General features: G+C 39.7%; 1 long non-coding RNA gene across 1 annotated transcript in view; it reads left to right on the top strand.

Moving 5' to 3' along the window:
• Nucleotides 1-27,003, top strand: part of LOC113747703 (uncharacterized) — a 131,492-nt gene that overhangs the window by 67,982 nt on the left and 36,507 nt on the right. The window contains exon 2 of the long non-coding RNA XR_003463819.1: nucleotides 284-331. This is a non-coding gene — a long non-coding RNA (uncharacterized LOC113747703). The remainder of the gene's footprint in view (nucleotides 1-283; nucleotides 332-27,003) is intronic.

Here is a 27,003-nt window from a genome sequence, read left to right as displayed (position 1 = left end):
AATGAAGAATTTTTTCCTTAAAGATTTCAGAATGACTTTTGTTGTCCAGGCAGCGTCTTGTGAACAAAGCAGTGAGATGACAGCCCTTCACACCTGTTTCTTCACTGTGTACCTTATTCTGTCCAATTTCTGTGTTGGGTGTCAGGTGCTTTTGTGTATTGTCTAACTTGTGAATTTAGATAGTGTTTGGTCACACTGAATTGCTGCCATATTTGGAAGCAGCTTGTTACACTACTGCAATGTTGATTATGTCAAACCAAATTTCTTTGTGTGTTTTCCACAGCACTTCAGCACAGAGAGTAGCAGCTGCAGAAAAAAGGACAGCAACTTGGTGAGTACAGTAATGTAATTTTCTTTTCATCTCTCAGCTGTCAGTTAACTTTCTTTTTATTTACCACTTCCATATAAGACTTGCCTGTCAGTATTCATGTTAGCTGTTAGTTTGTTATTTTGTGTCCATCTCAGCAGTGTCAGCAGAGAGGCAGCCGTAACTCTTGCTGGGAGCGTTTTAACCTTTTTAAGCCAATCAAAGAAATATGCAGGTGGAAGAGTTTCTATTTCTGTGATTTTAAATACATCAACCTACACAGCAGCACCTCTGGCAGTCTGTAACTATTTTTCATGGATATAGCTGTTAGTTGGTTTTATAATTGCTGTGTTATTTGTATCAACGGTGTCAATACAATAACTTATTTGATTATTTTATTGTGATTGATGTATAAAGTCAAGTTCACCAATTCATGCAGAATGCAAGAATGGAGTATGGCGAGGTTTGTGGTCGTGTGTTGACGCCTTCCGCAGCTCTTTGGCAATAATGCAGTGTTTTGTCCTCAGGTGTTGGTGGAGAAATGTAGCTCTTGGTTCCACACCCAGGAAGGTTTGCTGCTGAAGCAGGAGGTTTAAACCGAATGCTACCGACTGTGTCTCTTGGAACTTTCAGGGTTTTGTAACAGTTTCCTCTCTGGTGACTGCACCCTGTAAAAAGACTGCCATTGCCCAGCTGGGTGTTGTTCCGGTTTGTTCATCAGCACTGCAGGCTTCTACACATGGAGCTCTCCAGGGTGCTGAGCAGGAGTGCAATGACAGATAACTTACACTAGATGGAGCCAGGTAGCCATCTATAGCAACTTAGCTCCATTGTGACAACATGAAGACACTGGCACTCCCATAAATGAAAGGATGCTGTGATGTAAGCAGCTCACTGTTAGAAAGGTAATAATTCAACTGTATGATTATTATTAACATCATCTGGGCTAGTAGTGGTGTATTCTGTCCCTCTCATTTATGTCGTGGACAGAATATTTTAAACACCTCTTAATATGATGCAGTCCACTTCAACACCTCTGTAAACTACATCCATAATAAACATATAGTTCAATGAATACCTCTTTGACAGTGTCAGTCAAAACTGAATATTGTTGTCTTTGTAAAGGAGTCATAGCAGAGCTGCTGTATTGGATCACATTACATTGTACAGGAGTACTTCATGAAGCGGCTGGTGTTTGTCTAGTCCACACGAGTATGGAACAGGTCATTTTTAATACTGCAAACCAAATAATCACACTTTCACATCACCACAGAAATATTGACATATGAACCATTTATTCATTTAGTTTCTGGTGCATGTAGAGTATCATGCATGGATCCTTTTTGCTGGTTAACTCTTGTCACAATTAAAGATCCAGTGTGTAAGATTAATAATATTTATTAGTGTATAATCACCTGAAAATAAGAACAGTTTGATATCTACAGACACCACAGGTGTCGAAGTACGAGCCGGTTTCAGAGAAGGACGTGAACAGTTACTTTTAGAGTCGCTTGTGGGCAGAAAATAGCAGTGAGCTCCTACTTTAAGAGCCTGCTACCCAGCACACATAAATAGAAACAAGGGATGTGTGGAGAAGAAAAGACTCTCAGCCAGTTAATCTGGCACAGCATTAAGAGTATAAAAAACTTCAAATGGAGAACCTTTTGTTCAAATGACCCATTATACGGGGAGGCCTCAGGGGGCCTGCAGTGAAAAGGTCTCTCTCATTCACGCAGCTTGATTATGAACGCTGCCCAGAGATATTGCTGAACTTCAGATAATTGCGGCCGACCGGAGCTTTTGGCTTTGATAGCCTAAACAAACTCACCTCAGCACTGTGTCCTCCAACACAGCCTCACTCTGCTCAGTACTGAAGAGGCCCTTAATACACAGGACAGCTTTTTTAACACTACTCAACTTTTCGAAGAATAGCAGCGAATCAGCAGGGAGCTCCCTGAGAAGTGGAACACTTTATCCACAAGCAGTAAGCAAGCAAACACACAGGCATGCATGCACGCACACATGCACACACACACACACACACACACACACACACACAATAATAGCAGTGACACTCCACCAATGTTGTTTGTTTGAAAGGAGTTCAGTGAGCAGTTGGATTCCAATTAATGACTGATGAAGGAGTGAAGGTTGATAAGGAAAGAGACTTTTTCTTTCTTTAGAGAGACCTTCACTGCTGGGAGAATAGTCTTTTTGGACAGATGGAGGAATGACTGAAGGGTGGAAGGTTTGAGTGGTTCATCTGCCAACCCTGCAATTCTCACTTGGGCCCAGACTACCAGGACTGTGTGTGTGTGTGTGTATGTGTGCGTGTGTGTGTGTGTGTGTGTGTGTGTGTGTATGTGTGCGTACGTGTGTGTGTATGTGTGCGTGTGTGTGTCTGTGTGTGTGTGTGTATGTGTGTATATGTGCGTGTGTGTGTGTGTGATGATTGTGTCAGTCAGAATGATCTGATCTGATCCATTCTCACCTGTACCTGCAGAGAGATGTAGAAGAGGTATATAATAGGTGGATAAAGCCTGCTCTAACAAGCCACCTGTGATGGCACCCATCTGTCAATCAAAGTGTTCCTGCTCTTAATCCTGCATAACTTTAAGCCTTAATATAATGTGAACAGGTGAGTTGTATATAAATTCACCCTCAGTACAGTTGTCATGAACGGGGAAATTAGCTACAGAGACCAAAATTGTTTTTTGTACCAGGCTGTAAACATGTTTATTTCTGCTGTGAAGTTGGACATTTGAACATGGGGACTTATGGAGACTGACTCACTTCTGGAGCCAGCCTCAAGTGGACGACAAGAGGAACTGCAGTTTTTAACATATTTGCATTGGCTTCCTTCACAGCGACAGAGGTCACCGCTTGGTATAAACAAACAATTTTTATTGCTATTTGGAACAATCTTCTAGATCCAAATCAATCTGGTTTCAAGAGCGGTCACTCCACCAAAACTACGCTGTTGTCTGTGACAGACAACATCAAGTTTCACTGGCTACCTGTAGCAGCCCACATTCAATTCAAATCACTAATGCTCGCCTACGAAGTAGTCTCTGGTTGCACCCATCTACTTGAACGCCCTTGTACAGGCATATGTTACCTCACGACTGTTGCACTCCTCCAATGAACGACGCCTGGCTCTGCCACCCGTTCGCTCAAGGCAATCCAAACTTTTCTCATCTGTTGTTTTCCATTGGTGGACTGCACTACCAGTTCCTACCAGATCAGGTTTTGTAGGTTTTGTCTACCTTTAAAACTCCTGACGACCTCCAGCTCTTCAGAAAGGACCTCCTCTACCAAACACTACCAAAACTGGACATGCTAAATCTATCCCTCTACTACTGTCACAGTACTTATTGATGCATCATGTTCGTGTTGCACTTTACCTTGATTATTTCTTTTTTTGGTAAGTCACTTTGGATAAAAGCATCTGCTAAATGACTAAATGTAAATGTAATATGTCTTCAGCAATTCTAGCAGTGTGGATCTATGGATGACAACATCAGTTCATCCACCACTGACTGAAACATCTTGGACAGCTGTTGAATAGATTGCCATAAAATTAATGAGTTCAAATTAGTAAAAGCAGTCATTATCACCAGATATTGACAGTTCAGTTTTTTTTTCAGTGTGTTTGGTTTTGATTGGAAGATACTGTTTTTTAAACCTTTATTTATTCTTTATTCATCATGTCACTCATGTTCCTTTCAGATTGAATTAATGATGCTGGCATGTCATCTATCTAGTTAAATTTTCATTTTGTCGGGGCAGTGTTTAGCTCAGTTGGTAGAGCAGCCGCTCCATGTACGAAGGCTCAGTCCTTGCTGCAGAAGCCCAGGGTTTGAATCTGACCTGTGGCTCTTTCCCGCATGTCATTCCCCATCTCTCTCTCTCCACATTCCTGTCACTCTTCAGCTGTTTCTATGAAATAAAGCTTGAAAAGGCCAAAAAAATAATCTTTAAAATTTCATTTTGTCCACAGCACTGCTGTGCATAAACACACTGTCCTCTATCAACTAACATGCTTATAAACTCTTAATCTTATTCATTTACTTCCTTCCAAGAATCCTTTATAATATTAGAGTGCATGACTGCACTTTACCATCATACCTTTTATGATAAACATCACCAGAGTGAATGACAACAGAGTCTATCTTAGAAGTATAGTAGAGTAGTAGTAGTTGCATTGAATAGTACAGTAACTGAGACACTGGCCCTGATGACCATGAGGACAGCAGGGTTCAGTGTGTGTTCAGTCCACAGTGCACACTGCTCAGGCACAATGTGTCATGTTGTGTAATAAAGACTCAGAATGACCAGCAGGGGGCAGGATGTTTCCAGTTTGCAATTTATTGTGTGTGTCTGAGTGTGTGTGTGTGCGCGCACACGTGCAGCCCACAACGGGACTTCATCAGTTAATTAGTTTTTCTCCCTTATTTTTACTCATAGTCTGCCCATTGGGGATCTCTCTCTCTCTCTCTCTCTCTCTCTCTCTCTGTCTCTCTCTCTCTGTCTCTCTCTCTCTCTCCATCACTGTATCGTCTGTATCAGCAAATTATACCACGGGGAAATCTTTTTTTTCTTTTAAATAACCCCCCTCCTCCCTGTCTCTTTCTCTCTTTCTCTCTGTCTTTGGCTCCTTTTTGTTCTTCACTCCCCCACTCTCTCTTTTTTTTCTCTCAAACTCTCCTTATCCGTTTCTCCCTCCATAAGCCTATTCCCCTTGAAGTGTGCTGGTTATGGATGCTCAAGTTGTCGGCCTGAGACCAGGAGATTATTAGGAGGATACATGATTAAAGAAACTCTCATTTCCTCCATGGCTGCAGAGAAAACTTTGCCAGCAGACAGATTCAGGCCCTTTTAGTTTCCTTAACACGTCTGTTGGAGCAACCAGACTACAGGGCAGACTGTCTTACAATGTGGCATTAAAAGCACTGGCTGTTCTCGCTTTAATGGTAAAATGGATCTTTCTTTGCGTGAAGAATTCAAATCTGAAGTGAAAGAGAGTGGAATGAAAAGAAGAAAAGGGATAATGAGAGTTGGTGTTTATGGAGGCGTATCTGAATATATTATTGTTTCAGGTGATATCTCTGAACCGTGTGACATAAGACTAAGAGTCTGGACCCATACACGCAGCTTTGTAAGCCTCTTCTAGGCAGGGTCGTTTCTAGCTGTTTGGGGGCCCTAATGCAAGATGCTATTTGGGAGCCCCTATATTGTCAAAGTCTGAGAGAGGGAGAGATTTTAAATCTTTTCAGATGATCTGTTGTGATGCAACAATCTGTTACATTTTAAGAAGAAAACAGGCTTCAGCACATTAATAAATGCAGCATCAGATGCTGCATGTTCCTAAAAATGTTTAATGTAAACTTTGAAAACAAGGTGACATAACATATAAACACTTTCCCACAAATCCAAAACAGTAAAATATAAAATAAATATAATATTAATAAATAAATAAAAATACACCTGGACCTGCATCCATATTAATGTGCAAACAATAAAAAACTAAAAAGTAAGAATAGTTAGATAGTCATGTTGCTGTTTGCTGGTCAGGAGCTGTTGAAGATCCCTCTGGCTCATTGATCATTTAAAATCCATAGTGCTATATGAATAAACCACTGCTATACTGCTACTACTAACAGTAACAAAAACCAGTCTGATAATAAGTGATTTGATTATAAAATAGTAGTACAGGTCTATGCTCAGGATACGACACCACAACACCGAGCTGCTATAATCCGACACACCGGGTGTCACTTCAGTCCACGGCATGACAGCACAGTCCTTTCACATGACGCATTTATTTGAGCCCTTTCGTAAAGCAAACTCTGGATAAAGCTGACTTTATTTACATACATGCAATCATAGCCAGCTAGCTGAGGCAGCTAACATTTATCTGAGGCTAGCTGAGCATTATGTCTCCCCCTCCACCCCACATCACGGACAAAAGCCTTACCTTTATCCTGCGAACGTTTTTCTTCATCATTTTGGCTGGCTGCGGGGCCCTACGCAGCCGCATATGGCAAGAAACGGCTCTGCTTCTAGGCTCAGGGGCGCTTGGAGCTAAATGTTAACATCAGCATGCTCACATGATGATCGTGATGATGATGCATGCTTATGTTCACCGTGTTACTGTAGAAAGTTTTGTATTTGGACATCAACCAAAGTATTGGATAAACTAAAATTCTGACGGGTTGAGGACGCTTAATGAACAGTCAGAGATTCACTGTGGAAGAGTTAAAGGGCTCTATTCACAGAATATGGCAGAAATACAATATAATATTCATAACTATGTTTTCATTAGTGTATAATCACCTGGAAAGGGCCACAGGTCAGATTCAAACCCTGCTGAGCCTTCATACGTGGGGCGGATGCTCTACCAACTGAGCTAATCAGCATCCCTGGAACGTAAATATTTTTGTGACCAATGTAGTTGTTCCATCATGCTTGGTTGAGTCAGGGGTTTCAATCGGTTGCAGTCTGTAATCTTACCACTAGACACCACTAAAGTCCTTTAAGTTGAATGTCTCCAACAAATTTGTGGTAAAACATTTCAATCAAATCCAAAAAATGTCAGCGTGCTGATGGTGCTAGAAAAACAGTGAGTAGAGTTCATCCTCCAAAGTTCGAAAACTCTTTGAATGCATTTTAATTCAATAAATTTTGAAAGACCTGAAGATGAGTTGTTGGGTTGGAGATGCTAAAACTAATATAAAAGAATTTGTGGCTCGTACTGCACTTTAGTTTTCAGTGATGTTATGTGCTGTATCTGTTTGAATTGACTTGTCCTTAGTTTGTCCTGCTACAGTACTACCTATCCTGGTTCTGAAGATTTGAAGGTTATGAAAATGAAGGTCAATTAACGATATGGTTACAGTTAGAAAAACACTGTGGTTATAGTTAATAAAGAAAAGTCAGACAGGTCTGTGATGGGCTGTGATCTCCTGCGCCTGATCAAGTCAGACATGACACGCCCATCGTCCACCTGACTCAACCTCACTTTCCTTCACTTGATTGTTCTTCAAAGTATCCTTCATGGCAGACTCACTTCTTGTGCCTTGTCTGTATGGATGTGTGATATATTTTATTTCCTCTATGAAAATGTGCTGCATTTCTGCTATTGATTTCTGTCCAAAGTGTGATGAATTGAAATACTCTTGGAAATGAAAGGAAGATGTTTGTCTAGCATGTGAATGTGTTGTAACCCAGATGCTGGCGTCATCTACATATTTCTGCTCTCTTGCCCTGGGTGGTGTCTAGCAGAATACATTAGAATAGCAAAATATGAAAAAGTATTGATTTTGTCATTTATAAAATGCTGAAGTCATGTATTGATTGCTGGCTGTGTCGCAGAGAGTGCAGAGAGTTGCTGGCTCACTTTAGCTGCTTCACTTGGGATTTTTGGTAAAGCTGCAGTATTTCCTGTTTCAGAGGGGTGTGTTATGGCTCCAGCTCACACAGTGGTTACACAGCATCAGTTCCATTAAAAGTAAAGTACTACTTACTTTAGATTCTAGACATGACATGAATGGTGTTGTTCATCTGTAGAGTTAGTCCATGCAGTGTTTCTGTTGTCTGAAGGGACAATCTTCTAACAGACAGGGTTATTCTAATGTTGGGTCAATACATGCAGACAGTTGGGAGAAACATTACTTTAGAGTGCAAAGTGAATAAGAAGCTTTTACTGCTATGGTTGTTAGTATCTGGGACACATCTGTAATTTTTAGTAGAAGGAAATGTAAGTAGGTTTACACTTACAAATAAGGTATAAGGCAACATACAGTATATGCTGTATGTCATGGTGCTATACTGTAAAACATTTGCTTAAAAATGTTGAACTAGTGGGCCTCCCAACATCCCCTTATAGCAACACTGTGTAGCCTTTTTACCCAAAAGCAACATATTTTCCATAATATTGATGTTGCACTGATGTGTTATCAGGTGTCATTTATTTGTCTGTTATCACACTATGTTGCTATGTGCTCCGGATTTGATCACCTGTAAGAAGTGCGTAACACTTTACAGCACTAATCACACACCACCAACTATTTGACTGATTTTGGTGAAACTGGATCATAATTTATGAAAATGTTTTCTAGTTTTCTCTCTGGTGTCCTCTAGCTGCTTGGCCTCAACTCTCTGTGATTTACAGAGTTTCCTGATGGACAGGAAACTGCTGTGAAATGTAGCTGCTGTTAGCTAATGTTAGCTCAGTTTGTTAGCTGAGACTGGACTGTGAGCTCAGAGCACAGGGGAGTGTTAGTGTTTGTACCATAGGCGTTTTTGACCACTGAGAAGAGGAAGTTTTCCGGCCAATGGCATGGAGAACTGCTGGTGTCATGTCAGAACCGGAGCTGGGCAAGCGAGCAACGTAACCGGGTAAAACAGGACTGAAGACAAAAGGAAAGAGTGCGTGAACAAGAAGCTGCCGGACAAGAGTAAATGTGGGACTGACTTTTAGTGGTTGGTGAGAGCTTGGTGAAATAAAAGGCTGAAAGACAGATGCCGAGCTGGGCTGACTGCTGCTGGACTAGTCAGTAATATTAGCTGCTGCTGGGTCTGCTGTTGGTGACCTGGTTGATGTTTGGCTGTTAGCAAAGTTGTTGACTCGCTAGTTTTTGATCAGAAGTAATGTAATCAGAACAAATACTCAAGTACAGCTGTCCATGTTTACCACAGTGGGATTACACCCTGACACTGGAGACAACAAATCACAAAAAAATGAAATAAACTATGTAATGTTGCTTTAAAGTTGCATAAACCTCCAAATCATAAATTTGTAACTGAACTGATATTAAGATAAGATGTTGCTCCTCTGAGCTGTAGGTTTCACCTTTTGCCATGGTTCATGTGTTTCCATGGCAACCTCAACCATGCAGATTAACTGTTGTGTGAGGCCTTGAGGTTGTCTCTGATAGAAATGTACCATCAAAACAAAACCATAAGTCTGCATACATTGTGGTGGCTTTTATTTTGCTTTGTGCACATTCACACTCATTCTAAATGAAGTTTCCTGTTTGTGCTTTAATGGCACGTCCATGTAACACATGTTACAACACATGTAGACATAATGAAGCCAATGAAGGATGATCATTGCTGTGGGCACTTTCACCTAGTCATCACCATGGTCACCTAACTATGTACTTCTCACTTTCAATCCCAAAGCATCAAAAATAGCTTTTTGCTGAGTGTCTCTTTGCAGCAGATCTACAGAGAGCCCACTTTTGATTTTTGGTTGCTGAATCCAATCTGTCAAATCAGTGTTCTGGGAGAAGAGCCAGAGTGGAATGACCACTGAGCGCCTCACTTTCTGCGACAGAAGAGGAAGGAACACCGGAAGTTTAGTGGAAAGAGGAGAGGGAATGTGTGGAAGAGCTGCTTATATTTAGCAGGGAAATACAAAACATTCTAATAAGCAATCATTTATCTTGCAGCAACCTTGTTCAGCAGTGTGTAATGTTGAATTGAAGTCATCAGTGAGAGAATTTGAAGAGTAGCAGCTGAAATGACCTCCAAGAGAAGAATGTGTGTGTGTGCATGTGTGTGTGCGTGCACGTGTGACAGACTGACAGACAGATTTTTTAAGGACCAGATACAATGCACTCCACCGTTTGCAGAAAATGGACTTCCCATTGTCATTGAAAAACAGCTGTCAGCATCTTCTTTTTATCCCCTCAGCACTGAGTGCAGTAAAAGAATTCAGCTGTCTGAATGCTGAATCTGTGAGATCTACCTATTCCAAAATTGCTCTCCTTTGACTAAAATCAACACACCACTCACTTTTTGTAGAATTATAAACACTATAGCTGAGCCTCTAGCCATATTAAGGTGTAAATCATTTTAAATAAATGACTTGAAGTGCAGATCTGTTGTTTTCTTTGGTGATTCCATGATTAATTGTCAAATCTCAGATCAGATTACACAACATTTTTGTTTTTTGAGATGGCCACTATGTCAGATTAGATTATCAAGGAGTCACCACAAACGCAAGGTGCATCTTCCAAGATGATATTATTTCATCTCACATTCATTTTAACATTTTGCAATAATCAAAAGAAACACTATACTTGCCACCTGTGAATGAGCATGTGAGATCACCGTACAGTCGGACTTGCAAATGTATCTGCAATTTGCTAGTGGCAGTCATTTGTGAAACAAGACACTGGCTGTGTTTGTGATCTGCGTGTACGCATTGCTCACAAATCGATTTTGTGAAACGGTTCCCAGGAGAAGGTATCAGAGAGCACCTTCACTGTTCCACCTGACGGCACCAACAACAAAATGTTTCTGTATGTGAGATTTTTATGAATGAAAGTAAAGGTGGAACTATTCATGGTCAATGAGCAGTGACGGTAGGGTCTACCTTTAGAAAGAGGGTGTATGTGTGCAGCAGACCAATGTGTGTATGTCACACTTACAGGTAGGATGCTCCTGACTTGAGGGTGAGAGTCAAATGGTTCCAGGTTCACTGAAATGAGATAAAACACCACCTCCCTGTCTTTTCCATGTTTACTGCTGAAGAGAATTCGGAAGAGCAGTTTGTTGTTAGGATATCATGAGGTATCACAGATATCACAGACAGGAACCAAGATCAGAGATCACATCTCTCCCATTTTGGCTTCCTTGCATTGCCTACCTGTTAAATCTAGAATAGAATTTAAAATTCTTCTCCTTATTTACAAATCTCTTCATGGTCAGGCACCATCATATCTAAAAGAGCTCATAATACCTTACTACCCCTCTAGAACACTGCGCTCTCAGGATGCTGGGTTCCTTGTGGTTCCTTTGGTTTCTAAAAGTAGATTGGGAGCCAGAGCTTTCAGCTATCAGGCTCCTCTTCTGTGGAACAAACTACCTTTCTGGGTCCGGGGGGAAGACACAGTCAACACTTTTAAGAATAGACTTAAGACTTTCCTTTTTGATAGAGCTTATAGTTAGGGCTGGCTCAGGTCATCCCTTAGTTATTCTGTTATAGGATTAGACTGCCGGGGGACTCCCCCTCCCTCCCCTCCCATCTCTCTCTCTCTCTCTCTCTCTCTCTCTCTCTCTCTCTCTCTGTCTCTGTCTGTCTCAGTCTGTGTCTGTCTCTTTCAGGGTTATGCCTAGTCAGGCACGGTATTGGTTGAAGATGCAGTCACATCTCTCTCTGTCTCTCTCTCTGTCTCTCTCTCTGTCTCTCTCTCTCTCTCTCTCTCTCTCTCTCTCTCTCTCTTTCTCTCTCTCACCATCTGTAAACATACATGTCTCATTATTGCATGTTACTAACTAAACTTCTTCCCTGGAGTTTCTGTGCTCTATCGTCCAGCAGGTTCTCGTGGATCGTGGCTGCTGCTGTGATCCTGCATGACGTCCACTACATATATTATTACTGTCATTATTGCTACCATATCTCCATTACAGTTTATAGTTAGTTGATGATTTGCTGCTGCTGTGCATCTGTGTCTCTCTATCTCTATCACAGGTTCCACTGCTACTGTAATCATTTTATCAGTCATTGTAATTCATTGTCATTTTATCATTCATTGTGTTTCATTGTCATTTTGTCAGTCATTGTAATTGTACAATATGTTTGTGTTGATTTGTCCTGTACACGTGACATCCATTGCACGTCTGTCCGTCCTGGGAGAGGGATCCCTCCTCTGTGGCTCTTCCTGAGGTTTCTTCCACCTTTTTTCCCTGTTAAAGGTTTTTTGTGGGCAAGTTTTTCCTCACTCGAACCGAGGGTCTAAGGACAGAGGGTGTCACTCCCTGTACAGATTGTAAAGCCCTCTGAGGCAAATGTACTTTGTGACTTTGGGCTATATAAATAAAATCTGATTTGATTTGATTTGATGATTTTAAACCCTCCACAACCAGCAACTGTTGTGCCTAACACTCGTTTTCATTCTTGGTGCTCTGTAGTCTGATCTCTGTAAAAGATTCAAATTAAAAAACAAAATATAGTAAATCCATGATCTCTAGAATAACAGAAGTGTTTTCTGACCTGGCGTCTACAGGAAAATATTGTTTGCCTGTGCCTTCCAAAACTGTTACATATCAATCAATAAATTAAAAATATATTTTTTTAAATCTGACCATGGTTTATGGTTTCAGGTTTAGTTCAGTTTAAGCACACAAACTAGTCTGACGCATTGTGGTTAAAGTCTTACTGCTTTGTTAAGGTTAGGGAAAGCGTGCAGTCATGGGTAAAAGAAAACAGTGTGTGTGACAGTGTGTAGGATCTGGTATTTAACTGACATTTAGTGTTTTAGTTGCTGATTGCAACCCCCTCTGCACAGAAACTATGGTGGCCTTAGTGTCTGGGCTAATGTAGAAACATGGTAATGCAGGAAAGACGCAGGCAGTGAACAGCACTCTGCTTCATGTTTCATGAGGTCTTTAAGGAACAATGTTTTGTTGACTTATCCATCCAACCCGACGTCTTCCCTTTGCAGACTGTGGCTCTGTAACAACATCACACTGCACCCTCTGTAATTACTACAGCTGCTCGAGTCATTTAAAAGTAAACAGTTGTCACTTTGGGAGATTTGCATCAATGACTGATGCTGTTGTTTTTCTTTGGAGGACACTCCAGAGTATGTACGACCTAAAGTCTTAAAGGGCCTATCTGCTGTGCCAGGGGGTGGAAATGTGTTGGCTTCAACACTTGCATGCTTTGCTGAGTAAAGTTAAGGTTAGCAACTTTAAACTGTCTACACGTTTTGATAGTTAATAATGAAAATAGGAAGTTTAAATTTAACATGTGTTTTTCTGAAGGCTGTCTGTTATGCTGCCAGCTGCTAATGCTAACAGCATGTGGGAGCAAAAACATGCTTTGATTCATCACAATTCATAACGCTGACTTCTTTGGTGTGCTCTTCGAGGGACACACTGACCTAAAGCAGCATGTTTTTCTTTTAGATTTTATGAAGTAATGAAAGCTCGTTCACTGTTCTTCTGGAACCTTATCAGTGAGTTTAGTAGTTTGTTTTCATCACAGATGTCACGTAGATCTGAAACCAGTGTGATGATCAGGAGCTGGATAAAGCTTGAGAATGGCATGATCTTATCACAGCGGCCTAGTAATGACTTTGGTTGTTCTTTTTTGTTTCTACTTTCTGCAAAGATATCATTTGTTTTCATATGGAGGTGAAAGTGACTAAATCCATCTATGTTTCTCTTATTGTTCACCTGCTGAGCATTATGTGTGAATCTTACTCTGAATTATTTACAAGGCTCTGCCTTGAGGAACCATCAGTGCCGATAAGCATCAGTGAATGTGATGTGAACAAGTTAAAGACACTACTTGTAGTATTTTTGTATATAAACGTTGGCTATTTCATAACAAGAATTATGACAGTCTAAAGCAAAGCAAGACTTTGTCATCCACATGAGATGGCCATACAAACATGTTATGTGTCAGTTTTAATTAAATGTGTAGACACTGAAGAAAAAAAACAAAAAAATTGTATATACAGAATGTAAATATAAATGACATAGTCTGTATAGCATCTGACATTCTTCTGTTTAGTGTAAATGTATCCGTCTCTCCAAGACACATTAACTTTACACCACCTGAGTGAGGAAGTAACCACTTAATGGGTCTTGTCCCTGTAGTAAGGACACGCTGTTTGATGCCTTGGTTTGTGGCTCATGAAATTACTGAAGTCAACTATCCACCAGTGGTTTTGGAAAATGAACAGATGATGTAGCATCTCTTTGTGAGCTCATTTCCAGGAAGTGAATTAAACTGTTTTCACTTCATGGTGTTCTTCCTGTAAATGCTGTGCATGTCTTGTGATGTTTTTGTTCATTTCCATGCGCTTTTTAAAGCTTTGAGCTCTCAGGGCCACTGTACTGACCAGTTTGACCACTAAATGTAATATGAGTGTGAATCCTGTGTTGTGTGTTTGTGTATCTACTCATATTAACAAGCGTATACTGGGCTCTAATGCTTCTTGGTTGCATTTACACTTGGCCTATTTGATATGAGATCCTGCCTGTGACACATGCAGTGTAAATGTGATATATGATCACTTTGCAGCATAAACTCTCTTTATAGTACAGACCCACCCAAGTGTAAGCTATGATGTTTACACAGATGTTGCCTACTTCTCTTGGGTCACACGAGTGACAGCCTCATACTGTAGCTCAGCAGCGTTGTGTGGATCTTCCTGTTCTGAAGTGTGCCATTTAGGGCACATAAAAATAAAACTGCAGCGTGCAGCTTTCATTTCTCTGGAAGCGAAATGAAGCTCAAAGCCAACATTACATAAGGTGTTAATATTAACGTTGCTATTGTGAGGAACGTGTGTGGGTGGGGAATGATAATGCAGTTCCTGTCACTGTGGTGTAAAGGAAGCCAAACACTGACACGCACACATACAACACGCACACACATACACTGCTATCTATGCCAGAGCTGATGTTAATCAGTAAATAGTAGGTCATTTTCCAAGGGACAAAAAGCTTTTAATGCTGACACCTTACAACACACACACACGCACACACACACACACACACACACACACACACACACACACACACACACACACACACACACACACACACACACATATACACACACCCACTACCTCTGCATATTCTCTATCTTTTTACACACATTTACTTCAACGTAACACAGAGTTATTGTCTTTAAGACATGCACAAGCCTCAGTATACACACACACACACACACACACACACACACACACACACATATATATTAGCTCTCTCTGTGATGGTGTTAAACTGCAGAGAATAGGCCTGGAGGTGCAGCTGATCACAGCAGTCCTGATAAGGCCTAACAGAGTGTATCAATTGCCTGTGTCTTGCCTCCATCCCTTTGTGGAGGAGGAGGGAGTGGTGGTGAGGGGGTGGGTGGTGGAGGGTGGGGGTTTACATCCCCAGCAGCACTTTGGCAAATGAAGCTTCTGAGTTTCTCTGTAGCTAATCAATTAGCAGCCTCCTCCTCTCCTGCCTGCTGTCTTCTACCTCCCTTTCTTCCTTTCTTTGCCTCTTTTTGTCTTCCATTCGCAGTGTTTAATCAAACATGATCATTATTACGCTTTCTGTGCTTTGCTGACACTTTGGATGACAATACAGTCTGGCAGTGAGAGATAAGCTGCTATCATCTGTAAATTAATCCAAACTGTGGTTAAACATGTTTTACAGTTACAGTCAGCTTCTCTCTTAGTCTGACCCATTTTTACTGCAGCTGGGCATCTACAGCATTTTATATCAATACTGGAACTTAAAGATGATCATTCTATTATTAATATTATTAATGGTTCATTTACAGTCTGTAATGTATTTTCTTTTCACTTATCAATGTGACATCGTAAATAGAGGTGACAATTTAGTATTGTATATGTCTGCGTATGTTTATGAATGTGTTTTGTGTTTTCAGTATGTCTGACTAGAGGAATGTGCATGTGAGTTGTTAGTGTTCAGTATGAAGAGATATTATCCATTCTGGCCTTATCATATATTTTCCTCACACACACATACATATATTGTCCCCATACACATCCACATATACATAGAACTATTTCACTGAGACAGGAAGTTCTCAAACCAGGGAATACATATTCAAGCTCATCTTATCCTAACCTAACTGAATTTTTCAAAGTCATCCTGTTTACTTATCTAATGCAGTTTTCCATTTTGAAAATAAGTAATGAAAATGACATTAGACATTTTTTAATAGTGTATTCAACAAATGCAACAAGAAGCTACAGATCCATGGAGAACTTGTGATCACATTCAAACATTATCTGGATTTCTGTCGATCTCAAGATCTGAAGATTCCATGAATAGAGAAGCAGCCTGCACAGTGCTGTCCTTGTATAAAAGCTGACAAAAAGGTCTGAGAACAATTATGTCTTGTGGCCTCCACCTGTCATGACTGGTCTTCTTCTGTGAGCCCAAACCTCCGAACTGCCATTTTTCAGTGATGTTTCTGATTGTAAATATTATGACCAAAAATAGTTAAACATATCTTGAAACCCCATTTTTTGAATCTTTTGGTTCGGGACTGTTACTTAAACTTACTTTTGTTGAATCAGGATAAGAAGCAACAAAATAGTTTCACATTGCACATTAAACCACTGATAAGTACTGTAAGTTAAAGGTAATGTTAGTTTACAGTGTACAGCTAAGACAGTTCAGGAAAGTCTGAACCAGCTGGCGATATTATGAGTCTTCATTTCATGTAGAGCAACATTTTTATTCTGTCTAAAATGTGTAAATCACAGCCTGATTGTGGTGCTACAGGAAATAAATGACAAACCATTCACTGTCCTACAAATATACAATATTAAATAAAGCAAAAATACACAGGAGTGTTTATTGAATTTTGAATGCCAAAACAAATAATAAATGTAAAGTTACTGTAATAAAAAGTAATGACAAAATGCAAATTATGAAATCTGTTTCAAAAACAATGATCTATAACATGTGTAGAGTTTTGAATAACACAATGGAAATTAAAATAGACAAACTTACCAGTAAAAACAAGCGACAGTCAATTTAGTTTGTCTTCAGGATTACTGGTAACCTAATCCTAGATAAAATACAGAGCCAAGTTCCAAACCCAGCTTATGTTTTTTCCATAATAGCTTTCTATAAATAAATTCTGTTTATTGCCTTCATTGAACCTGAACTTTACTCAATAAGACGATGCAAGCGCTTTATTGTTTCAACAAAGATATGAAGATATTTTTTCCTGAAAGTCTCTGTAAGAGGTGTGCAGTGGTAACTTCAAACAAGTGATGTAGATGTTTTCAATGGGCAGTTGTGGAGAGACCTCAATTGGTGGAACAGCATTGGTTGCAGTGGCAATGACGGGAATTGTCCCCAACTTCTGTGTTCCCTCTTGATCTAGAGAGAAAGAAATACATCAGAAAACAAAAAAAACACTGCACACACCATGACACTGGAATATCGATGCATATGAGGGTCTATCTTGTGTCAGTGATGAGGGCAGCTGCCTTGCTGAACCAGTGTTTTCCTCACAATTGTTCTCCTCGCTGCTATAGCTTGTAATATCATCCATGGGAAGACATGAATGAATAATTTTCAGATATACTAAATCTCAACTGTAACCTAAAAGTATCTGGAAACATATATACTGTATAAGAACTGCTTTTGATGTCCACGTGATGTCCAAGTGACATCTCAGATGCAATATCAATGCCATACTATTATTCCCTCCAAATTTTAGTTCAGTTAGTTCAGTCCAACTATGCAGCTGCCAAATTAGTCAATTTCTGTGCTTTCACTTTGCAACATTTTAAAAACAGCCATAGTCTTTGTTGAAAGTATTGTGATGTAATGTGTTCTGGCCCTACAGAACAAAGCAGACATTACAGTTAATTAAACATGGCAAAGTTTAGGATTTTTTAAATTTTTTTTTATCCTTCCAGATCTTTTTTTAAAGGTTTGCTCTAATTTATTTAATCATTTACATCATATGGCCAGTCTCTGGTTCAATCTTTAAACTGCCATAGTTTTTGATTGAATCATGAATAATCTAATTAGTAATCAAAATGACAGGTTTTGTGATTCGATTCAACTTTCCTGTGGTATTGCCATCTCATGTGAGACCTAAACAAAATGGCGTTCATGCATGTTACATTATCCAAGCAAGCTGTCAGAAGCAATACAATGAAATATGGTTTAGATACATAAAACAACAAATGTCCAATAAATCACCAGGGCAAAAACAGTCACACCTACCATGCATAAAAACATGAAAATTCAGGTCATGTGATAATGTCCTCTGAATAAGAAGGGCTGGGTATTCCCTGGCAAACAAGCCTTTTACTATTAATGGTTATTTTGAATCAATAAAGTTGATACACTTCATGCAGTTGTCAGATGACAGAATTATTATTATTATTATTATTTCTACCATTAACTAGCCTAATATGCAACTATTAGCTGTGTAGATTGACAATTTACAGGTACCACATGTGATGTTCTTTCCTTTTCCTTTTGTGGGAGCCCCTGTTGCCAAAGTATTGCTGCACCTACTGTATACTGTGTATATATATATATATATATACAAAGCAAGACATGATGGCACATTTTTTTGTGAGCAGATGAGTGTGATAAGGTGTATTTGGAATTTTGATAGTTTTTGCATCCAGCCTTTATGCTAAACCCGGCTAATTGTCTTGGTCTAGCACCACAGTTAACACATTGTGAGACATGAGACTGACATCAGTATTCTCATATCACTCTCAGCAAGAAAGCAAATAAGTGCATTTTCCCAAAATGTGAAATTATTCTTTCAAGAAGAAAGTTTCACCCATGCTCTCAAAGACAAATGCAGTTTTTAGGCTGAGATTCAGATGAACTCCTGCCGGTGTTGTGTGGAACGAAGAAGGTAAGCAGAGGAAGTGAGGGATGGCTGGAAGGAATGGAGGTTGCTGTGTGTGTGTGTGTGTGTGTGTGTATGTGAGTATATTAGTATGTATGAAGTGCGTAAATGGAAAGGCGCATACTGCTTGCGTAAGGGACTTCCACGACACGCAGGCTTCGCCTCAACTCTGCTCCGTCCGCATATTCTATCCCTCATCAATAAATTACATATTAATGCCTCCTCCGCTGCCCAGCCTGCACTACATTAATCCACCAGACCCACTCCTGCTCTCCTTCCCCTCCCTCTCTCTTTACCTTTCTGTCTGTCTGCCCTACTCCCCACCTCTCTCTTATTCCTCTTCCATGTAGCACTTCCTGTATTCTCTCCTTGTTAGTAAGGCTGTGGCTTTTTTTCTAACCCCCCCTCTTCTTGTTCACATCACTCAGCACTTCTCTTCGTCTAGAAGATTTAGACAAATTTTCTTTTAGTTTACTTGTTAAGTTTGTCTACTCATACATGGCAATGCAGTTTACATAAAGACTGGCAAACAAAGTAATGTCGGAATAATGTCATTCGGATAGGAATGAGGAACTTGGCACAATCCAATTTTATTTTTTATTTTTAACCTTGCCGGTCCCTTCTATAAGACTTATTTTCAAAATAATCTCTGATAACGACATTGCCTCAATAACATCCCTAAACCAAACAAAAATCCTAAACACTGCTCCAACTGCCCCCCTATATCTCCAAAAAACACTGACTTTAGAATAGTAAGTCTTTGCAATAATCCTGGAATCGTTGCTTGTGCACTCAGATCAGACTGGTTTCATTAAATGGAAACATTCCTCATTAAACATAATTTATCTTTATAAAACCAAAAAAGATTAACCAGCCAGCCTCTATTCAAGCCCTTCACTATTTTGCACCACGTTGGCTTTAGCTCATACTTCCTCAACTGGATGACGATTACGATTCTATATAACACACATTCAGAATCTGTAATCACCAAAAGACAAATATCTAGATTATTTAAATTTAACAGAGAACCTAGACACTATCACTATTATTTGCTCTTTTGCATATTTCATAGAACTACCTGTATCAACCATACAACAGAATGCCATTAGAAGTCATTCACATCAACTTAAAATCAGTTTATATGCTGATGACATCTTGTTAAATATAACAAATCCCTCCACTTCCTTCCCATCAGCCCACAATCTGATTAACAACTTTGACAAAGTTTCTGGATACTCGACTAACTTCTTAATCCAAGATTCTGCCTCTAGGCCATTCTGACTGGGATGCTGAGGTTGGGTATCTGTCCTAGAACCATACAACTCAATCCATTAAACACCTTCCCCATTACTGTATAGCATCAATGAAGACTTGGATGGATGAAATAAATTCCCATGCACTTTTTTCATCACATTTTTCCTGTCAATAAACGTTCTCTTTGCCACGACCCCCTTTAATCTTCCCCAAGGCCTGTTCTTATCCTGAAACTCAACAGTCAATACAGTTTACTGGAATGGCAAAAAGCCCAAAATAACTACACTCCAAAAACACAAACAATATGGAGGGCTTGTTGCACCAATTTTTTACCACTTGTTCCTCTCCCACCAGTTTCAATATATCCACTTTATCTACTGAACAAACAATCCCAGTTCTGCCTGGCTAGATATTGAACAGACTATCTGTAAGGACCTCCCCATTCGGCATATTGCATTTAAAGATAAATCAGTTAAGACCTACAGCTGCCCCCTAAAATTTAACACCATAAATACCACAATGTGAAAGAAATACTAAACCTGAATTAAGCCCTCGCTACTCTCACTACTATCTGGCATAATCCTATGTTTAAGGTCAATAAGGTACCCATCAGCTTGCCTGCATGGAAACAAAGAGGAATAACCAACCTGGGGCACCTTTTCAGTGGCAGCTTTCTTATGACCTTTGACCTTCTCAAACGTCAGTGTCAATACCAGTACAGCCAAACCTGGCAAGAAAACCACTGTGGCTCCTGGATTTCCCCACTGTTTTGTCTAGCTGCAATGCATAGCAGTGGGGGTTTAATGCACACTTGCTATTGGCTATTGTAAACACCAATCAATATCCATGAACAGTCACTCCCTATCTGCCTGTTCAATGAAACGTGTAAAAAAAATGAGGAAGCAAACAGCTCTTTGCTCTCTGCTTCCTGTTTCATTCATTTCTTTAATGTGATCGCCCCTCACAGTCCTACATCTCCAAACGTTCATCTCAAAAGTCTTTATGTGGCCAAGAAAACCAGACTACTCCACTGGAAAGACTAAACTGTCAATAAACCACTGGCTCGATAAGACCATGCAAACCTAGAATAGCTGACATCAACCCTAAAGGACAATCTGATCCTATTCCATAAGACCTGCTCCTTTCCTGCAGTTTATCCAGAGCTGATGTGTATACATTTATATATATACCGTATTTTCCGGACTATAGAGCGCACCTGAATATCAGCCGCACCCACTACGTTTAAAAAAAATAAAATAAAAAATTATATTTTAAATATTTTCAAATTAAAATTATAAGCTGCCGATATCCAGGTTGAGAAATGAGATATTTACCGGATACACAGAAAGATTTTGTACCGTAAATGTTTATTAATATACCTGAACTGATTGTTTCCGAACAGTGCCTGTAACACGGCAGTAAAAGTGTTCACCATGGATTAATTAACGCCAAGCTTATGTGCAGCAGCTCTATTTCCTTCCTGGACAGCCAGATCGACGGCCTTTAACTTAAAAGCTGCATCATACAAACTTCTTTGTGTGCTTTCCATGATGAGGGGGAGAGGGTGTGAAAATAATTTGCTGTTATAATTCGTCGTGTGTTTTGTGTTGCATGTGCTAAATAAAAACTAGCGTGCTCTTCTTTGCACTGACTTCACCTGTCTGTCTATATATCAAATCAAATCAAATCAATTTTATTTGTATAGCCCATATATATATATATAAACTAAATAATTTGCTTTAATTTGAGGAAACAAATGATTATATTCATCTCAAAACAGTCTAGAAGTGTTTAAAAGAGAATTCTCACATACGGCCATATTTATAAGAATCCAGTGTTTTCAGATCTATCAGATCCCCTCGATATTCAGCATTAAGACAACTCCAAATATGTTTCATGTTGGTCAACCAGCAACAATGAGCACAACAGCTGACAGGACCGCTGATGGCTGACACCATTTTCACATTATTGCATAAATGCGGCTTTTACGTGTGCTTCCTTTATCATTATGTATCATTAATGTGACTCTGTGTGGGGGGTGGGTGATATGACACAGTCGATCGGTGTTGACTACTACTTGAACTGAATGATGGATGGATACAAAGATTACTTATTACTCATATTAAGACAGAAATAAAACTTGCTTGGTGAAATATTAGCATTTGAATGTGCAGTGCAAGAACTTTTCTTTCAACAGACCCTGAAGACTTTGGGCTGTATGAATAAAATTGACTTGACTTGACTTTTTGCTGAGTCCTGTAACCTCTATGTGTGAATGCCCATATTTCTATAACATGAGAAGCCTGTTTGAATCATAATAATAACTGACAGACGTTACAATGCTGTTGTTGATCGACACATCTGGACTGATGTTTTTCTGTAGGATAATCAGTTTTTCATGCAGTCACTTATCTTTTGATATGTTGTTGATTTGTCCCTTCACTCTTTCATTGTTATCCCAACAGGTTGCCATTGTAAAACTGTAAAATATAGACATGTCTGCAGACAAATCTGAACTCTTTAATAAGATGATAATATTAATAAAATGTATTTATAAATCGCTTTTCAGATTAAAGTTACAAAGTTATATAACCACGATTAAAACAACAAAGGTACATACTAATAATAAAACAGATGTGACATGTTGGTAATAAAATGGTGTGCTATAGTTAAAGGTAAAAGGTTTTTTCTTTTTTTTTGTAAAGATGTGATTTAAAAGATTTCTGCTCCTCAGGCAGGGAGTTCCAGAGCTGGGGGACTGCAGAAGCCCAGTCACCTTTAGTTTTGAGGTGGTACTCAGCCAGCAGAGCTCTGCGTGAGGATGTGAGGCTGTGCCCAGGCTTATAGGGTAGCAGAGTTTTCAGCAAAGTAGCTGGGAGCTGAACCATTAAGTGAAAGTAAATCAGTAAAATATTAAAATCAATTCTAGAACAGGCTGGTAACCCGTGAAGAGAGGCTAGGATGGAGCTAATGTGATCTTGTCTTCTAGTATTTGTTAAAAGCTGAGCAGCTGTGTTTTGTACCAGCTGGCAGGTGTGAGATCGTTTTTTGGCTCAGCCCTGAATACTATGAATTACAATAATCTAACAGAGATGAGATTAATCTTTTCAGAGAGAGAAAAGATTCTCCTTAATTGATAAAAACATGATTGAACGTTTTGTGATTTGATTTTCAAATGAAAGGTCACTGTCGCACCCAGGTTTCTGGCTGCAGGTTTGATGTTTGAACACAGGGATCTGAGGTGCTTCTGGAAAATAGGGGTGGAGAATTCTTCTTATTTGATTTTTCTGTTAGGATTCACCCTATCGAAATAGTAAGAAATACTAGAATCAGATTGTGAGCTCTCAGAACTCTTGTTGAATCAGCTACTTGGTTTATTTTCTTGTACCTGTACTTAAGTGAATCATTGTTTAAATTAGATTGGGAAACATTTTTGTTTTTTTGCTATGTCTCCCTCAGGTCTTTAGTCCATCTCTTTCTCTTCAGCTGTTTCCCCTCTCTTCCTTCACCCTGATCTGATCTCATCATCTCCCCCTTCCAACCTCTCCTCCGCCCTTCTTGTCCAGAGGTAGCTTTCAGTGAGAGATATATTAATGTGGCAGTTTAATTAGCGAGAACCCACATGGCTATTGATTATATACTTGCCTGGGGTAAAGTTTGCCTTCTGCTCCCAGTCATGTATTGATCTCTGGATGGGAAGGTGCACATTGGCAGTCACAGAGTTCGCATATCAAGTGGGTGAACTTCCAAGTGTGCAAGGCTTTCACCACTCACTTTGTCTTTCTTTAAAGCAACATTAGGTATTTTTATGCACAGACTTTACTATGAGGCAAGGTAGGCAACTGCATTGCCCCCCCCCCAACTAAGAGAGTCCACTCCACTTGGACAAGAAGGATTTCAGTTCCTTCTGTTTCAGAGGAACACACTTGCATGTGTTATTCTACTGCACTGATCTCACAGCTGGTTAGTGGTTCCTTTGCAGATTCAGATTTCACACAAAAATATGTGACTAACAAATAAAATATGATGCATTAACGCTGATTCATTTACCAAGCAGTGTATAAAGCAGTGAAAATAAGCTCCACTTTGAACAGACATGCGTCTCTACAGTTACCTCAGTAAAATTATAAATGCAGTGCTTTTACTTTAAATAGAGTATTTTCACAGAGTGCTTTCATAGTGAGTTTGGCTGAGAATCCCAAGTCACTCAATCTTCCCCTGCGTGTTTTCAATGTTTTCAGATAATCTATTCTGCAATTGTGAAGAACTATGCACAATATGTCTACTGGGTATTTTGTAGATTGACTCATAACCAGAGACAACACTTCTCTACTTCTATTCCACTGTATTCCAGAGGGACATACTGTACTTTTTACAGTACAGTGTGAGAAAGCTATAGGGGCCACAGCTGTGTTCCACTTAAGATTTGACATTAAAAAAACAAAACAAAACAAAACACACAGCATATAATCAGTTAATATATGATACAATATTTTGCTATGAACAACCCAAGAACACATAAAGTTGTTATTTTTTAACTGCTGAAAATAGATTGGAAAACGAGGCTGAAACACCTCCTGTGTAGACACACTGTTGAAGTAAGGCCATATGGATGGACATATGTGACAAACCATCCTGTTTTCAATGCTGCACTTCATGGAATGTTATGTGTATTTGCACCTTGCTTCGGCCCCAAAGCTAGAAGACTGTTTCACAAGCAAACCCATGCTTGCCATGATTTAGAAATTAATATGGTCTAACCAAAACCAGCACCCTCTACATCAGGGACCTCTGATGTACATCAGGGACCTCTGATGTAGAGGTCTGATCACAAGCTTATCATTCACTCTAGAGCTAAGGACAGCATACAGTTCTCAGTGAAGGTGCTTTTTGCCTTACTGGTATATTTCAGCCCATATGTCTGGAATCTTGATGAACTCACCGATGAGCTCAGCGCTGGATTTCTTGCTTATGAAGATGAATGTTAAACTATACTTGTAATGTTTGGACTGACTGATCCTGGCCATGGGCTGCCACTGAAAAATGAACATGCAGTGAAGAAATAGATCAGGGTCTCTGGATCAGTTTTCTGCAGTCTGTATTCACAAGATGGCTGTTTGATTATAAAAGGCCGAGTCAAGACAACTCTAAAGCACATCAATCTTTAAGAAATTACTACAGTGTTTTGACAGATTGTACCTTTTCAGCACAGCTTGCAGCACAGTTTTGAAATCCAGCCAAACAGAGACGGAAAGGTGGGGGGGAGGGAGGGGTGAAGGGGGCAGGGAAAGACCTTAACTCTGTGACAAGGATATTAAAAGGCTTTATAATATTCCTGTCTATGGCTTAGTTCACTGCTGTAGCTTTAGGCTCTTTAGCCACAAATGGCTCTGAAAGGTCAAGCTAACATGTTATTTGAGCGCAGATAATCTCCCTCTGTGAATCCAGTTCTCTCTTTTTGTCCTCTGGGCAAAAAGACCCTGCTCTCGCTTTTCTTTACAACAACTCGACTTTTTGCATACGTTAAGAAATGGAACTTTTCCATCCCTATATGAACAGCCAAGACATGGTACTCTATGTATTCCTTCTGAGGCACATGGTGATGGAAATGGTAAATGGACTTCATACAACCCTGTTCTGGTCTACTGACCACTCAAAGCACTTTTACAGCACTTATCTCATTCACCCATTCACATACACATTCATACACTGATGGCAGAGGCTACCATGCAAGGTGCCAACTGCTCAAAAGGAGCATTCATTGCTTCCTATCCAAAGTGCTCACAGTGATACTAAGCTCAGCCCCCCCCTTTCTCTCTCTATAGTCACATGTATCTTTGTCAATATGCTAGGGCTTATTGGAATTATCACTTGAAAGATAAAGCAAATGAGTTCACTTAGACAATTCTGTCATCCAAAAATACTGGTGGGGACATGTCCCTTCGGTCCATATGCAAACCTACGCCCTTGCCTGCAGTCATCGCTGAGGCTGATGGCTGATTTAGCCGCAAGCAAATCCAAAAGGTCAAGTTAACAAGTGTAAAATGCAATGTCTGGCTTCAGAGTTATACGACAGGAGAGAGAGAACACCTCTGAATTCGAGCCACCGTGAGGGCTCCACAAAGCCGTGTAGGTTTGGTGGCTGACAGCTCAGAAATTGGTTGTTTCTTTTTTATATTTCTGGGCACTTTTGCTTTGATTCACAAGTAAGTCCTCAGAAAAGATTGAGAAAGGATCTAGACTGAGACCTGCTAATGTTCCATGGAGACTGTCACTATGCCAACAATACCTAATGAACAAATAAAGTGATGGATCGAGCAAGAAATAAACACAAACTTTAGAGCTGAATATGAAGTTACCACAAAAAACGTCCGGTGGACGTGAAGTAACAGAAAATAACGCCAACCAGTATTACATTATATTTTATATACAGTGTATCACAGCGATGGTACAGCTACACACAATGAAATGCACAACTTGTGAACAATGTTCACAAGGTGAACATTTTAATTTGTCCAATCATTCATTTATGACCAACTACCAGCGAGACTGATGGCATTCCCATCAGCCTCAGCTGTACTTAACTGCTAACTTTTGTCTAGTGCTAATGTTAGCATGCTTGCATGCCACACTAAGGTCGTGAACATACATTTTTATATCATCTACAAGTCACTTTGCTAATGTACACATTCCTTTAAGGTAATACTTAAAACTTGTTTTCAGTATTGATAGTATGTTCTGTGTTTCTGTGGGTTTATTTTATTTATAACTTACACTATATACTTCAGTTTTTCTTGATCTAATAAAGCACACTATATGCACCCAGCACTCGGACTCATGAGCTCAGTGTCTCTATAATGCTCCCTGTGCAATCCACATGTATAACAGTGTCAATTAACTTTGACCATACTTATTTCATTCTGGACCCTTAAAATCAACATCTGTGCTTGTTTCGACAAGGGGGAGAGGAGTTACAATCACTGTATTCTGCATGTTCATGTGTTGTAATTCTAAGCTCCCAGCCTTTTCCAGTCATGCATGGTAAGAAATCACCTAT

Source organism: Larimichthys crocea, chromosome XV (assembly GCF_000972845.2).
Source record: "Larimichthys crocea isolate SSNF chromosome XV, L_crocea_2.0, whole genome shotgun sequence".
In the NCBI taxonomy this organism is placed as follows: domain Eukaryota; kingdom Metazoa; phylum Chordata; class Actinopteri; family Sciaenidae; genus Larimichthys; species Larimichthys crocea.
Note: the sequence above shows the minus strand (reverse complement) of the source record. Positions and strands in the feature narration are given on the sequence as shown.